The sequence below is a fragment of the Canis lupus genome, chromosome 17, assembly GCF_003254725.2.
Source record: "Canis lupus dingo isolate Sandy chromosome 17, ASM325472v2, whole genome shotgun sequence".
Lineage (NCBI taxonomy): Eukaryota > Metazoa > Chordata > Mammalia > Carnivora > Canidae > Canis > Canis lupus.
This window is the reverse complement of record NC_064259.1, coordinates 14,858,932-14,869,918: the sequence shown is the minus strand read 5'-3', so window position 1 is coordinate 14,869,918 and position 10,987 is coordinate 14,858,932.

The following is a 10,987-nucleotide window of genomic DNA, read 5'->3' as shown; positions in this document are numbered from 1 at the left end:
TAGTTTAATGAGGACGCCAGCCTGCAGGTGCACCTGTGCTAATTCTGTAGACAAAGACACTAACCTGACAGCTCAGAGAGGAAGAAGCTGTTACTCCTCTTTTGGGAAACATCAGCCCTGCAGGGCAGGCTGAAGCCCCTCCCAGAGGCAGGAGGCAGATGGCAAAGGCATTCATGGGACACTCCCCCCCCCGCCCCCCCCGCCTCCCCCCCCGCCTGGCCAGTTGGCTGCCCTCGTGACAGACTCCGCAGCATCTCTGGGACCCAGTGGCTGCTCCTCACCAAGCGGAAGCCATAGGGAGCTGTGCCAGTGGGTGGTGAAGAGACACTGGAGTGGGCAGGACGGGGAGAACCGGATGCAAATTCCCACACAGAGAACTCAGATGGTGGACTGAGAGTTTAGGACAACAGCTTTTAGAGCTTGACTGACCTACAGTAAGGACTACATTTAAAACTGTATTTCACTGCCTCCCATGTGTGATCTCATGAAACAATGCTTGCCCCTACTCTGTGCAGTGCACCCCAAACATCTGATTCTTTCACTTAAAAATGCTGATTTTGACCCCCTTTATGTATTTCATGAGTCCACTAATGAGTTGCTTCCCACTATTTGAAACATGTGGGTCAGGCTCATGGAGACATTCGGATGGAGATTGGAGTGGGCAAGGCTGCGTGCCCAGGAGCCATGGCACAACCTTGACCCCTTATCTGCTCCTCGGACAGACAGTCAGACCCCCTAGTAGGTTTGTTGTAAAAGTTAAATGAGATAATCTGTTAAGGTGCTCAGCACAGAGCTTGGCATATGTAAGTATTTGATAAGCATTAGATGTGATGATGATGGTAGTGGTGGCGATGGTGACTTTGGTCTTCTTAGGATGTGAATGCAGTTCCCTGTGGCTCTAGCCTCATTTCCCACAGCCATCATTGCTGGAGTAAGGCCATCAGGTTCCCTGTGGCTCTAGCCTCCTTTCCCATAGCCATCATTGCTGGAGAAAGGCCATCAGCCACATTTATAACTCTTTGAAAGTTGAAGCTCCTCAAAGCAGTGAGAAGCAAATTGAGAAGGGCCTGGTGAGGAATCAGAGCTTTGCAAGTGGGCCACCATCAAGGTTGAGACCCAGATTGGGACCGTCTATGATGTATTTTCAGCATGGAAAGATTGTCTTGCATTTCCCATGATAGATACATGGATGGAGACAAGGGACAGCGACATAGAGGAGTGGAAAGGATTTGAATCAGAAGTGATAGAGAAAAGGTCACAGACTTGGAATAAGCTACCTGGAAAATAGCGGAGGACTGGAACTCCAAGCAGGTGGTAGCCACCAGATTGCTCCTGTTCTGACAGATTCTTTCTTCATGTTTGTGTACCCATTCCTGTGCATTGGGAACCTCAGAGTCTCCCTCCCCACCCTGCAGCTCTGCCTTTAGCTCTGCTGCCCTGTAATGGGAGGGATAAGAGAGCAGGGGAGCTGTGTGCTGCAGAGTCCCTGGCTCTGAGCTGCTGGGGCCAGATGTGGGTAGGCCAATGCCTGAAAGGGGACCTCTCAGGCCCACAGGGAGAGGATGGTCACCTGGCTCAGGGCTGAGCATCCACACCCACTTTAGACACAGCCAAGAGAAGCCTTCTTCGGAGCTCTTTGGCTCACACACTGAGTCCCATGTTGTGGATTTGGCACATTGTGAGGGCAGCCAGCTCCTTCGCCCTTTCTCTTTTCTGTTCCACGTGGCAGAGATGCTTTTTGGCTTCCCTCTCTTCTTTCGAGTGAGCCCGGGATGTTGGTGTGGAATAGTGCCAGCCGAGCCTTGGAGAAGAGGGCAGGGCAGGGAGCAGTCTGGGCCCCTGAATGGACCAGGCCTTGATGGGGTGGTTTGGTCAGGTGGTCAGGTGCTTCAGGTGGCTACAGATACTTGCAGATTGGATCCGGCCCCTTAACCTGTGAGGAGTGAGTCCAGAGGGGCACTGAGCTCAGTCCTGGTGTGAGTGTCTAGCGGTTTGGAGAAGGAGGTCAATGCATGGATCCTGTCCTTGGTTCTCCTGCTCCCTGTGGTGGGCTGCCTGGGCTTTCCTCTGTAATGCCCCATCCCTGGGCGCATCTCGATGACCGCTCCCTCTGGCCTCGGAGACCTGGCGGAGGCAGGGCCGGCCCCCATACAGCTGGCTGGACGGTGCTTCTTGCTGCACTTCTGCAGCCAGGCAGCCTGGTGGGGGCTTGCCAGTGCCACGAATAACATTTTTAATAAGAGAATTTTTCTTTTGTTAGGCTTCAGTCTCTCCCTGAGCTTTCCCTCATTTTCTCCCTGAAAATAGCTTCCTAGAACAGCTGCTATGTTTAAGTTGTACCCTCAAGGCTCAAGCACAGCCCTGCCTGTGTACACAGGCACACAGAGTGCGACTGGACGAAATGAAAACAGGTCCTGCTCCTCCCTGTTCTGTCTCTCTGCACACTCCTGCCTTTCCTTACTTGAAAGAGCAAATGAACAGTTTCTATTTCGTAGAGCGTCTCTTCTCTTGCCTTGCCCATGCTGTGCCCAGTGAGCGGAGCAGGAACAGCTTTGTCCTCTGGGGCTCCCGCAGGGGACTGATGGCCACCGGAGCCCCTGAGATAGTCCTTGTGCTTTGAGAAAGGACCCTGGGGATGGTGCTTCTCTTGCTCACCTGGGGGCTCAGGGGGAACTTGCTGGAAGAGGCCCACTTGGTAAGAGCATCCTTGAGGTGGGGGATGCTCCATGGCAAAAAGAAGTGGGATGTGTTCGGGCCATGCAAGATCTAGCAGGGGGGAGTTTGGAGTGCCCCAGAAGGAGAATTTGAGCTATGGCTAAATCCCCACGGAGTCCTTGCCATGGGGAGCTAAGGGGGCCTCAGGATAGGCTCTTCCTGCCCCACTCAGGAGGAGTGGGTGGCGAGGACTTGGGGCCTGGCGTGAGCTGACCAGGCTCAGCAAGGGCCCAAGCTGTGTTTGCTCCATCCGCGGTGGGTCTGTCGGGGGGTTGGGGTGGGGGCTCTGTCCACTGGAGGGCACTGCAGCACCGCCGTGGGCAGCTTCCACAGCCCCTCTGCCCGAGGCTGCGGTCGCTCTAGAGGGAGACAGAGTTCGGCCAGGCTCTGGCTGCCCTTAGGGTTGTCACCTGTGGGGCTGGAGCATCCGGCAGTGTGCCCCCCCTCCCGTGCTCTCTCTCTCTCTGTCTCTCACTCTCACACACACAGAGGCATACCCCACACCCTCATTCACACGGAAACACGGACCCACGTGTTCGCCATCACTCACGTTCATAATGCACAAACTATACATTTATATGTGCACGTTCATAACCACACACGCGGATACAATCCGATCACAGTCATATGGACTCACACCCATTTCACATACACCCCACTCGATGACTCACACACACACACACACACACACACACACCCCATTGCCAGTTTCAGCCATGTGCCTCACACATGCAGGCGGCTGGAGCAGCTGTTTGTGTGGTGGGGCTGATGTAATGTCAAGAAATTTCGTGTTATATTTAAAATGACACCTGTAAAAATAATCTTCAATTTGTAATTTAAATACTGTAATACTCAATTACGTGGACTGACAGGAAGTGTCCCAGTGGCTTTGGAGAACAACATTCTTGTGCCCCGTCCAATGCACTGGGGATGAGGTGGGGACGAGGTGGGGACCAGCCCAGGCCTCCTTCCTGAGGGGCTCACCAGGTCACCCAGCTGGGTGCCCAGTGGCATCCACAATCCAAGTGACAGCCTGTTGCTGCCAGTGCCCACTGTCCACACATCCATCTGTGTGCGCACCCTCCCCCCCTGCCCCCAGGCTGCTTCTAGAAGAGTGACTCCTGTAGGTTTACTCAGGTGACCAAAGACAGTTTCCACCCTGCAGAAAAGAGGAGGCTCTTCCAATGGCATGTCCATGGTCCCGACACACAGTCCCACAATCCTGCAACTCTTTCCTTTGCCCCGCTGCCTCAGATCTGAGTGCAGCGTGTGGTTTATAACCCCAAAGCCCAGGGCCCCTGAGCCCCTGAGCCCCTCAGCACTGCCGCCTGAAGTCCCCCAGCTGCATGCTCCGCCCCAATGCCCTGGGCCCCTTGGGCACATGGCACACGGCACACACAGCACGGTTTACCAGATGGCGTTTTGCCCCCCAGCGCCCAGCCCTGTGGCTCCCAGCTCTGCATGCAGTCCCATGGCACACAGCTCCACACAGCCTGCGGCCTGGAGCACCAGCACCGCAGCCTTTCCCCCCAGCTAACACACAGCTCACAGCTGGGCTGTACGGCCACAGAACCCAGCACCTTTGGATGTGAGTCAGCCCTTGGCTGCTCTGCAGGTACCTTATGGTGTGCATGGCCCAAACTGAGCAACTCACTTTTCTCTGAGACCTGCTTCTGCTTCTCTTTTTCTCTATCTTTCTGAGTGACTGCTGCCCCTGGCAACGCCTCCTCCAGACAACCTTATCAGAAAACTGGCCATAATTCTTTACTTCTTCAGATCCTTCCTCTTCCATGACTCTCAGGTCTGATGGTTCTCAAACCCTGTCTGTCCCCTTTACCCTGACATAACTCTCCAATCTGATTCTATCCAACTTTCTATGTAGGTCCCAGGCTGGGTAGTTTGCTTCTTTTCACTCCCTCCTTATATCCAATCCATTCATATTTCCATGGAAACTGTAATAGAACAGTGCTGTCCAAGAGAATGTTCTGGCATAATGGAAATGTTCGAGATTTGTACTGACCAGTACAGTAGCCACCAGCCACAGGTGGCTTTTGGGCACTTGATATGTGGTGAGTGCTACTGGGGCACTGCATTTTAAATTTTATTTAATTAATTTAGATAGTCTCTTGTAGCCTGAATCTGACTGTGCCATGCCTCTGCCTCCATGCTCTGAGAGGAAAATTTAAATTCCAGAGAACTACCTATGGCCTTGCCCATATGTTCAGGCTCACAGGACACAGCTTGTCCTTTGCTTTCTGTGCTCCAACTTATTAGACTCCCTGATGTTTCCTGAACCTGAGTGCAGTTCTTTTGCACACTGGACTCACAGTGTTTCCTCTGCCTGGACACCCTCCCTGTTTGTCCTTAGACTCAGTGCTGCCTGTCTAGCCTACCTGGGGCACCTGTCCTGCTCAGGTCCTGGGGCAGGGGACCAAGCCCATCTCTGTGTCCCCACCGCTTCTGCTGTGGCCTGTAGCACCCTGCAGTGTAGTCACCTGGGTCCTTAGCACTCTTCTCCCCTCCTGGAGAAGTCTCCAGAGAGTGAGGTGACCTCCCGGAGCTTAGAGCTATATTCTGCCCATGACTGTGCCCTGGCCTCTGCCCTAGTGTGTCACACACTGTAGATGCTCAGCTTGCCCTAGTGTGTCACACACTGTAGATGCTCAGCTAGTGTTGGCTCCATCATTCAATGGGAAGACCGGCTGCCCAGTCACCTGCTGTGACATCTTTAGCAACGCGGTTCTAGGAAGCAATGGAGATGGATGTGAAATTCAGACATTTCTGGATTCCTCTTCCGTTTTCCTCTTCCCCTCTCTCCACCCATCCCTACAATCTTACCTAGGAGTGAAGGTGCACCGACCTTGGCCCTTGGTGCCATTCTGGGCTGCAGTTTCAAAGGCTGGCTTCCAGGGCTACTGTGTCACAGTGTACCGCCCCTCCTTCCTGCTTCCATACACCCCCTGTTCTCCCTACCAATACCACTTCCATTAGGCTCACCAAGTAGCCCCAGGGTCAGGGAATATCTGAAGCCCCTCGCTGGCCCACCCAGTAGTATGTGGATGGACTCCTGCTGCCCTTGGCTGGCTGTGCCCTCACTAACATCTCCTGCAGACCAGAAGGCGGAACGAAAAGTAATATATTCCCGGAGGTTGGCAGAGAATGGGGTGGAGGTGGGGTAGACAGGCTGCTGAGCAAGAGTCCCCAGGCTGCCGACTCTGCTCAGCTCTGGAAGTGCAGGGTCTCTTTAGTTGGCTGGGGTTTCCAAGGTTATTTTAGGGTTCTGATGTGGTGAGATTGCCAGCACCCTGCAGCCCTGGGGCGTGGGCTTTGGACTCGGACAGTTGTGTACATGTGTGCACTCAGGACAGTCCTGCATCTGTATGCTGCCTCTGTCACTCTGTGTGAACCCAGTTAAGTTCTGTGACCTTGCTGAGTTACAGCACCCTCTCTGTAAGGCAGAGAGGACATCCTCCTGCCTCCTTTAGTTTCCGTGAATGCCAGAACATGGGCCATAGCTCTGAGCACAGTGCTTGGCTCAGAACAGGGCTTAGTATATGACAGCAGCTCTTAATGTTAGCAGGATGCCTAAAAAGCCATTTCAGAGAATCCAAGCTTATGTGTTTGGTTTTTTATCTGGCCAACCTGAGACTCTGCTCCTTTACTCTTCTAAAGACTCCACATGGCAAAAGTGGGTGAACCCCCTTCCATAGTAAGGATTATAACAACTCCCAGCTACTGAATGCCAACTCTACCACAGATCTTCCTGAAGGCCTCACTGGCACCTTGTGATCTTCTCTGCACACGTTGAGGGAGACATTAACATTCCCATTCTACAGATGCGGGAGCTGGCTCAGAGAAATAAAATCACTTTCCCTGGGCCACACACTTAGCATGTGTTGGAGCCAGAATTTATAGTGTTTTATAAAATACAAATATCCGAAGGCTGTGAAATGGGATGCATGGTGATCATGCTAAGGTGTGTAGCATCTTGGAGTCTACAAAGTACTTTCATATTTTTGTTCACGATGAAGCCCCACATCATGCCTGTGAAGCAGGCAGGGTGAGGATCATCATTCCCATTTCACACATGAGGAATCAAAGCTCAGAAGTAAGAGGTTCTTTCCTGTAAGACTTAACATTTTGGAAGTAACAGGGCACCTCCTGGGTCACTGAACATCAGATTCTGTCCAGGAAAATTAGCAGTGGCTGGAGGTCAACGCTGTCATTGGCTGTGGGTGCTCTGGGGTTCCTTCCCAGCCACCTCCTTGTCCCCTTTCTTTTCATAGCACACTCAGCGGGAGAAATGTTTTTTGGACCTTGTCTTTTGGAATTCTGCATTTTTTCCTTATTCACACCAGACCCGGCATCTCTAGAACTTGGTTTTTCTTGGAAGGGCTGCCTGTGAGAATGGCCTTTTGTTTGCATTTTCCTCTCCCTGGAGGGGTAGGTGGGGGGGCGGGGGGGGGGGTTGCTGGGAGCCAGCAGGTCAATGGCTCCCTCCTCATCTCCTGTAGTCTCTGTGGCTCTATACACAAGGTCCGAGGAGAAGAGCTGGTGCCTTCCTTGGGAGGACAGTCAGGAGTACATGGGCTACTTGCTTGGTTTCTTCTCACCTGAGGCAGGTAGTTGGGGCAGGTAGTATAGTTCTGGTGGGATCCTGGAGACCCAAATGTTTATGTACTGTTTTATATCTATCAGAGACCCAGGGTCGTGGGGCAAGGGGAGTCCTGCTTCTGTGTGTATGTGTGTGTGTGCCTGTGAAGTGTGACTGGCAAGGCCTGGAAGCTGCTTTAATCACTAGGAAGCTAGGCATGTGGGAAATATCAAAGGGGTCCTTTTTTCATTTATTCTTTCTTGAGAGAGGGGATGCCTCCTGTTCCTGGCCATATCCCCAGCCCCTAGCCTGAGGTCTGGTACAATAGAAGGCATGTTATAAATAATTATTAAGTGAATCAGTTCTTTTTTAAATTGAGGCATAATTGCGTACTATAAAACATCCAGAACTTTAGTATATAGTTCAATGAATTTTAAGAAATATCTGTGCCCATGTAGCCAATGCCCCTGTAGTCAGTCCAATGCCCCTGTCAAGATATAAGCATTTTCATCCTCTGAGAAAGTTCCCTAAGCCCCTTTCCTATATGCACTCCTCTCTCATGGAAAAAAAACCATGATTCTGAATATTGCCCTCATAGGTCAATTTTGCCTGGTTTTGGAATTCATAGAAAAATTGGATCAAACAATAGAAACTCTTTTTTTCCTGGCTTCTTTAGCTGAGCAAATGTTTTCGAGGTTTATTCATATTGTTGTGTATATCAACGGACCATTCCTTTTTATCATTACATATTACTCTGTTGCGTGAGCCTACATCAATTTGTTTATCCATTTTCCTTTTGTTGGGCCTTTGGGTTGTTTCCAGTTTGGAGCTTTTCAGAATAATGCTGTCGGGAGTATTCATATGCAAGTCTTTTTGTGGACACATGTTTTCATTTCCTTTGAGTAATGAGACAGGAGTGAAATTGCTGAATCATAAGCTAGGTGTATATTTAACTTCACATGAAATTGCCAGTTTTCCAAAGTAGTTGTACCATTTTATTTTATCTTTTAAAGATTTTATTTATCTATTCATGAGAGACACACAGAGAGAGGCAGAGAGAGAAGCAGGCTCCCTGCAGGAAGCCTGATGCAGAACTCGATCCCAGGACCGGGGGATCATGACCTGAGCTGAAGGCAGAGGCTTAACCAAGGAGCCATCCAGGTGCCCAGTTGTACCATTTTATACCTCCACCAGCAAAAGTGTGAGAGATCCAGTTGCTCTGCATCCTTTCCACCGTTTGGTTTTGAGGTCTTGTTTTGACTGTTCTGGTGGGTGTATGGTTGTAACTCATTGTAATTTTATTTTGGATTTTCCTTACTGTTAATGATGTTGAACATCTTTTTATATGTTTATTGGCCATGTGGATTTCTTTTTGGGAAAGCATCCATCAAAGTGTTTTCCCATGCTTTAGGCTATCTTTTAAAAACTGATTTATGGGAATTTAAAAAATAGAATCTTGATTCTAGTTCTTTGTTGGGTATGTATTGCAAATATTTTCTCGTGGCTCACCTTTTCTTTCTTTCTTTCTTTCTTTCTTTCTTTCTTTCTTTCTTTCTTTCTTTTCTTTCTTTCTTTCTCTTTCTTGGTGTCTTTTACTAAGCACAAGTCTAATTTGACTATTTTTTCTACAGTTAATGCTTTTTATGATCTGTCAAGGAAAAAATTTGCCTCCCCACCCCCTCTACTTTTTACATTCTCCTGTGTTTTCTTTTCTCTTTTTTCTTTATGGTTTTAGGTTTTATATTTAGGTTTGTAAAAAATTTTGGGCTAATTTTGGTGAATGGTTTGAGGCATGGGTCAAAGTTCACTTTCAAATACAGGCATCCTGTAGATAAGCATTCAGTGTGAGCCACTTCTGCTACCGGAGGCAAGCTGACTGCTAGCACCTTCACCCAGAGCAGCCAGCCTGAAGCCCAGCTGTCCTTGGCAGCCTCTGCAGGTGTTAGATAATTTCTACCTTGTGGGAGAACTTCTGCAGGTGATAATTAATTTGTTTTTATCCTGAGGCTGAGGTGGCTCAAATGGCAACTTGAAGGAATTTAGAAGAGGGAGAACTTCTTTTGCTGGTCAAGTAAGACTCCTTGGAGGAGGTTCTAGAGATGGGCTTTGAAGAATGGAGAGGACTTTGGTGTGCTGCAAGTAGGAAATGAACTCAAAATCATTAGTACTGTGTGCTGTCCCTTGCCATGAGAAAGGTATTCAGTGGGACATGTGTATCTGTACACATATATCTATATCTATGTCTCAGTTCAATCTCCATCTCTGTCTTCATCTGTATATTTAAATCAAAATCTATAGCTATTTCTGTATCTGAATCTGTGTCTATGTAGACATTAATCTCACTCTCTAGTTCTAATTTACATATCTGTCTCTCGATATCTCTGGGTTTAGGAGTAATTAACAGACTCAAACTTTCATGGAGCTTGATAGCACAATCTGAGCACTTTGATAGGAATGGGCATGGGACAATTCTTCCAACCTGTTGGCAGATTTGTCAACCCTCTTCCTGTTTAAGCTGTAGACCTACAGATCAGCACTGGGCAAGCTCTCAGAAATCACCCAGGCTAAGCTTATCTTTAGGGCAATGTACCCAGACAGGGCAAGGTGCTTGTCCCCATGTCCTGTAGTAGGTCATTGGCAGAATTTGGAGCATGGCTGACATTGCCTGGTTCTTGGATCTGGATCTGAGCTCACTCCAGTTGCCACTTCTCACACTCAAAGGGCCAATTTGCCCCTCTTGCCTCTGAGTTTTGGAGCACTCAAAATGCTCTGTAATGCTGCTGGCACTTGTGGCCCTCTGTGGGATGGAGAATAATCTCCCTCTATAGATCTGAAATTGTTAAGCCATCAGAGCCTCTCTCCTCCTAAAAACTCATGAGTTGTGTGAGGACAGGAGCTGTGTTATAGTGATCTTGGCATCCCCATATTTTATGAAGCAACAGCTCGAATCATACCCTGCACTTTGGTAGAACCAAGAAGCTGCTAAAGTTCTGCTTCAGTAGGGAAACATTCAGGCCAACACATCATTCTGAGCCCAGCCAATCACTCTGCCAAACAAACTTCTCAGGTTGAGTAACTTCTATTTTTCTAGAGGATTTGATACTTTTGATATTTGTTCCTTTTTAAGAGCCCATCTACCTCCCCTACCCTGAGATGTGTGCTTTGTGACTGATAACACATGCTCTACAACACTGAGGTCTAACTCGATTCAGTTCAGACAGAATGCTGGGTGTTTCTGCCTACAAAAGAGACCAGACAAAAAGATAGTAAAAGGAAGCTGGTTTGTTATGGGGAGCATAGATATTTCACAAGCAGGACTGTTGATGTTCACGTGGTCCCTTGACTCTGAAGAGGCCGTTAAAGGGGAGCCCAGGTCTCTGTCCAGAGACAGAGGACAGCGTTTACTGGCTCAAACTCTTGGCTCAGGGCAGGGCTGGAATCCTCTGGCTTCTCTTTTGGGTCTCTGTGGACACACCCCTTAGCCCCCCCCCCCCCCCCCCCCCCCCCCCCCGTGGTGGAGTGTCCCCAGGGAGCCCTGAGCGTGACTCTATCACTCCATCATTGGCAGGGAGTGCTCCTGAATCTGCTGGCACTGGAGCTGTAAGATTCCCACAACTTAGCGTGCCTTGGAGGGAAAGGACCCGCCTGAGCACGCTGTTCTTCTTCCTGGAGCCTGAG